Source organism: Arachis duranensis, chromosome 3, assembly GCF_000817695.3.
Source record: "Arachis duranensis cultivar V14167 chromosome 3, aradu.V14167.gnm2.J7QH, whole genome shotgun sequence".
Taxonomy (NCBI): Eukaryota; Viridiplantae; Streptophyta; class Magnoliopsida; order Fabales; family Fabaceae; genus Arachis; species Arachis duranensis.
In genome coordinates, this window is record NC_029774.3 from 115,488,896 (window position 1) to 115,494,042 (window position 5,147).

The following is a 5,147-nucleotide window of genomic DNA, read 5'->3' on the forward strand; positions in this document are numbered from 1 at the left end:
TATGACAACTAGAAATCCTATCCTAGTTATCCTCCTCAATTGTGATGAGAATTGTTCATTGCTACCACTTAGTTAACCTCTAACCATGGAGGGAAGTCAAGTGGATGAATCAATTTAATTCCTCAAGTCCTAATCAACTCCTAAAGGAACGACTAGCTTTAGAGGCATTCAAATCAATTAGCAACTTCTAATTATCAATCAACAAAGGAATTAGATAACACAAGAGTCACTAATTACTCTACCTAGGCCAAGAGGAACAAAACCTACACTAAAATCCAACCAAGCATTTCATCAAACACTTGGAAGGCATAAAAGAAAATCATAGTAATTTGAGAACAAGAATAGAATCTAACAACAATTATTGCAAAGAATTAACAACAACAATCAAGGAAATCACAATTATCATGAATTACCTCAAATTGCATTATTGAAAGGGAAAATAAAAGAACAACAATCTATCCAAAACAAAATGAAGAATTACAATTATTAGAGCACATAACTAGAAAGAGGAAGAGGAGAAGATTACGAATTGATAAAGGAAAAGTGAATTAAAGCATGAATTAAACCTAGATCTAAGAAGAGAGATTAACCTAAACCTAATCCTAATTATAGAGAGAAGTGAGAGCTTCTCTCTCTAGAAACTAACTCTAAACTAATCCTAATTATGCTATGTGATTCCTAGATTCAATAATGATGCCTTCCCTTCAATCCTTGATCCTTTTATTCCTTCCTATCAGCAATTGGCGCCAAAAAATGGGCTCAGAAACCCTCTCAAATCGCCAGGCACGTGTTGCTTTAATGAAGTTATGTGCGGTCATCGACGCGTGCGCGCACGGTACGCGTGCGCGTCCCTGGCCGATTCTGCAATGTGCGCGTGAGCGCCTTGTGGGCGCGCGCGTGCTTGGCCGAGATCAATTCTTTTGCCTTTTCCTTCCTTGCTTCCTTTGATCCATGCCTAGCCTATTTCAATCCTGGAATTACTAGCAAACACATCAAGGCATCTTATGGAATCAAGGAGAAATTAGAATTCATCAAAATAAGGCTTAAAAAGCATGTTTTTACACTTAAGCATAAATATGGGAGAGATAACAAAACCATGCTAATTCATAGGCTAAATGTGACAAAAGGTTATCAAAATATTCTAAATTCAATACAAGATAAACCCTAAAAATGGGGTTTATCAACCTCCCCACACTTAGACCTTAGCATGTCCTCATGCTAAAATAAGAAGGAACTAAAGGGTGTGACATTTATTGAATGCAACTAAACTATATGAGTCCTATCTAAATGCAACTACTTAAAGTAAATGCAAATGCTTAGTTCAAACAAATCAATTCCCAAGAGAACATGTGTAAGTACAATAGTTAGGGCAATAGGAATTAAGTCCAACCACAATTGTATTGAATTATCAAAAAGAGTTCAAACTTGCAAGAATATAGATAATATGGGTGAATACATGTAATTGAACTTTTGAACCCTCACCGGATGTGTATCCGCTCTATTCACTCAAGTGTTTAAGGGTTAACTCACTCAATTCTCTTCTATTCAAGCTTTCCAAAATTTGATTTTCTTCTAACAATCAACACTCATTCAATGCATGCGTACATTCATCATGAGGTCTTTCATTTAGGTTGTAATGGGGTTAGGGTCAAGGTAGGTTCATTTACGGTTAAGTGGACTAGGATTTGAATCTTTGATTAGCATAAACTTCCCTACCTAACTATATAATGACCTATACAAGTTCAAACTATTCTAACTACCCATTCTTCACTTTTTCTTACATACTCATGCATTCTTATTTGATTCATAACACCTATGCATTGATTCCCTTTTATTAAACTTCACTTTGGGGCATTTTGTCCCCTTTTATTATTTTTCTTCTTTTCTTTCTTTCTTTCTTTTCTTCTCTTTTTTTTTGTTTTTCTCTTTTATTTCTTTTTTTCTTTTCATTTCTCTTTTTTTCTTTCAAACTATACACAAGAGCATCAATGCATAAGGTCTATACATTTAATCAATACATGAATATGTACCCAATTCCTAAACATGAAAGTGTACTACCCCTTTTTTTTTATCCCGTCCAATGTTCCCAAGCCTCACCAACTTTGAATAATAAACACTCTCACTAGCCTAGGCTAATCAAAGATCCAAACAAGGACTTTCATTGGTTTTCCGCCTTGGGCTTGTAATGTGCTAAAATGAGAATAAGTTGGTTAAGCATAGGCTCAAAATTGGCTAACAATGGGGAGTAAAAGGTAGGCTGTTTGGGTAAGTAGGCTAATGAAATAATGGCCTCAATCATACAAATGCACAAATACAAGAAATAAATGGACATATAGAATCAAGCAAATCAAGGATTACAATTATAGAAAGAGAACAATTTCACACAAGAATGGGGAATAAGTGGTTATAAAATGTAACCACATCAATAGGCTCAAGTCTAACAAACTTGTGTCCTTAATTCAATACATGCTTCACAAAGTATGAATTCAAGCAAGTGTCATCAAAAAAAATTTTCTTTCAATCAATTGGGTTGGTGCCCTATAATTAAATTTCTTGAAAAATCTCAATATTTGATTAAGAATTGTTGTGATTGAAAAATTCAAAAATTTCCTTAGTTTACCCTTTCCTTTTTCGCTCAAAACCAATTTCTTATGCAAAAAGGGTGACTAAGTGTTGCAATTCAAAGTATGATTTCTAATCACAACCACAACTAAAAAGAAAGATATGCAAAGATGTATAAAGACAAATCTAACTAAAAATATGGAATCTATCATTCAAAACATCTAAAAATATCCAAAAGCATCAAAATGTCTAAAATCCAAAATAAGCAGTAAAAGTATCCGAAACGAAAAATGCATCAAAATATATATACAAAAGATATGCAAAATAGGATAACTAGGAAAGTGCTACCGGTGACCTCCCCACACTTAAGATCAAGCATCGTCCTCGATGCTAAACTAGAGGATCAGTGGAAGGTACAACGGTAGATGCTGAATCTGTTTGAAGCTGTGGAACTGGCTCCGCATGAGTCTGTGGTGTCTCTGTGGTGTCCGGAGCAACTGGAGGGGCATCTTGCTGAGTCGGTGCCTCCGCATCCTCCTCCTGATGATCCTGCTCATCGAAGGCTGGAGAGTCGGGAAGCGGAGGTAACTCAGCACCTAGAGAAATGAGCGCCTGGTCCATCCGATCCAGTCGGCGTCTGACATGGCGCCTCTCGCGCTCTAAGAAACGAAATAGACGCTGGACCAGTAGATAAGTAGGCTCAGGTGCTGCAGGAGGAACTGTAGATGAAGATGGAGCTGCTGCTGTGGAAGAGGATGGGGCTGCTGTGGGGGCTGATGGTGAAGGTGTCCCCGCTACTGCTCTGGCCCTAGAACGGCGTCTAGCTGGGGGCTTCTCGTGCACCCAACCACCCCAAGAAATAGTAACCTCCCTGTCATCTACATCAGGGGGTGGTGGTATCACATCATCATCTAGCAATGGGACCTCAGCTAGGGCCGCCATACTTGTGACCAAAGTAGGAAATGGAAGTAGGCCATGAATATACGCCCGCCACATGCACTGTCGGATAAGTCGAGGAAAAGAGACATCCTTCCCCTCCATAACACACCCAATCAGCAGAAGCATCTCCATAGGGATCTCAGAGAAGTGAGTGGTAGACAGGACATAGTGGGCAAATATCATCTGCCAAGTCTTGGCCTCTCTAGTCAACTGAGCAAATAGCATCCCCTTAGGCTTGGTGTTGGTCGCATCCATGACCCATGTAGCATCCGGTAACCCAATCACGTGCCTAAGCGCCTCATAGTCAAAGGTCATGGTATGGATAGCCATCTCTGCCTGCTGATGGGCACACATGTCATCAGGAATGTGCCGACACTGTAATGCCTCCCCAATGGCAGTCTCAGTAATCATGATCTCTCTACCCCTCAACTGGACCGAATCCAAGGTGGGACGGAAGAAGTTGCAATAAAATTCCTTCACCCTAGAGATGTTGATATCTCCCAAATCTCTATCAACAAAGTCCAAACCCAACTCTAGGATGCGACTAGTAATGGATCGTCTCATATCATTGGGTAGGAGCAATTTCTTCTCAGTATTCAGCTTCGTTGTGCGATATTTGGAAAATTAAAGCTCACAGTAGAGATTGGGAAACTTGGTTGGATCGGTAGAAGGTAACTGCTGATTTTCTTTTTCTTTGTTGTTTAACGGATTCTTAGCATAATGCTTGTAGATGGAGGGGATAGAAGGTGCAGAGTGTTTTCTTTTCTTGGAGGCAGTGGCTATAGCCTTTCCTTTATCCGACATCCTGAAAAATATGATAGAATGTAAGCAATAAAACACTTAGCATGTAACAAAGAAGGCATGTTCAGGATACAATTGGCTAATAACAATCATGATGTTGAAATGAACCAAGAATGCAATGTTCACTAAAGTCAACAACTCTTATTCAATAAGCAATAATATCATCATACTTATAAAGGAATTGTTAAAGAGGGTTAAATGTGAGTAGAGGTTAATTGGTTAAAGAAATTAGTGAGTTAGAAAAGTGGATTAGTGATATGATGATATTCAGGCTCAAATAAAAGAGAAGTTCTGGTTCATGTTCACATGATTGATGCAAATCCGGGAAGTTGAAAGGAAACGGAAATTAGCCCAGAATTGAAATAAAGACCAAAATGAAACTAAATTTCTTGAAAATTGGGCAGCATTCCAGCTTAAAATTGGACGTTTCCGGATGACAAAATAGCACAAATAGCATGATTACAACATCAATCAAGTATAGCAGTAGTGGTATAGCATGCAGGCAACACAATTTGCACAAAATAGTACCCCAAAAAGCAGCATACACACCCAAAGAAACAAACAGCAAATATGCACATACGGAGCACTTATCAGGCCTAGAATCCTCTATCCAGTCCTAGCTACCTAACAGCAATTATTTCTAACTAACCTAACATGCAAAATATCAACTCTAACTACAGAAAACTAACAGTAGCTAACAAAATCAAAATTTACAGGAGTTGGAGCAGAAACCTGGAGCAGAGCAAAAATCAAAAGCGGGGCAGGGGTGTTCACGGCGGCGTGTGTGAGAGATAGGGCAGAATGGATGAGTGGGAGAGAGAGAGATTGGCCGTGTAACGGTGGTG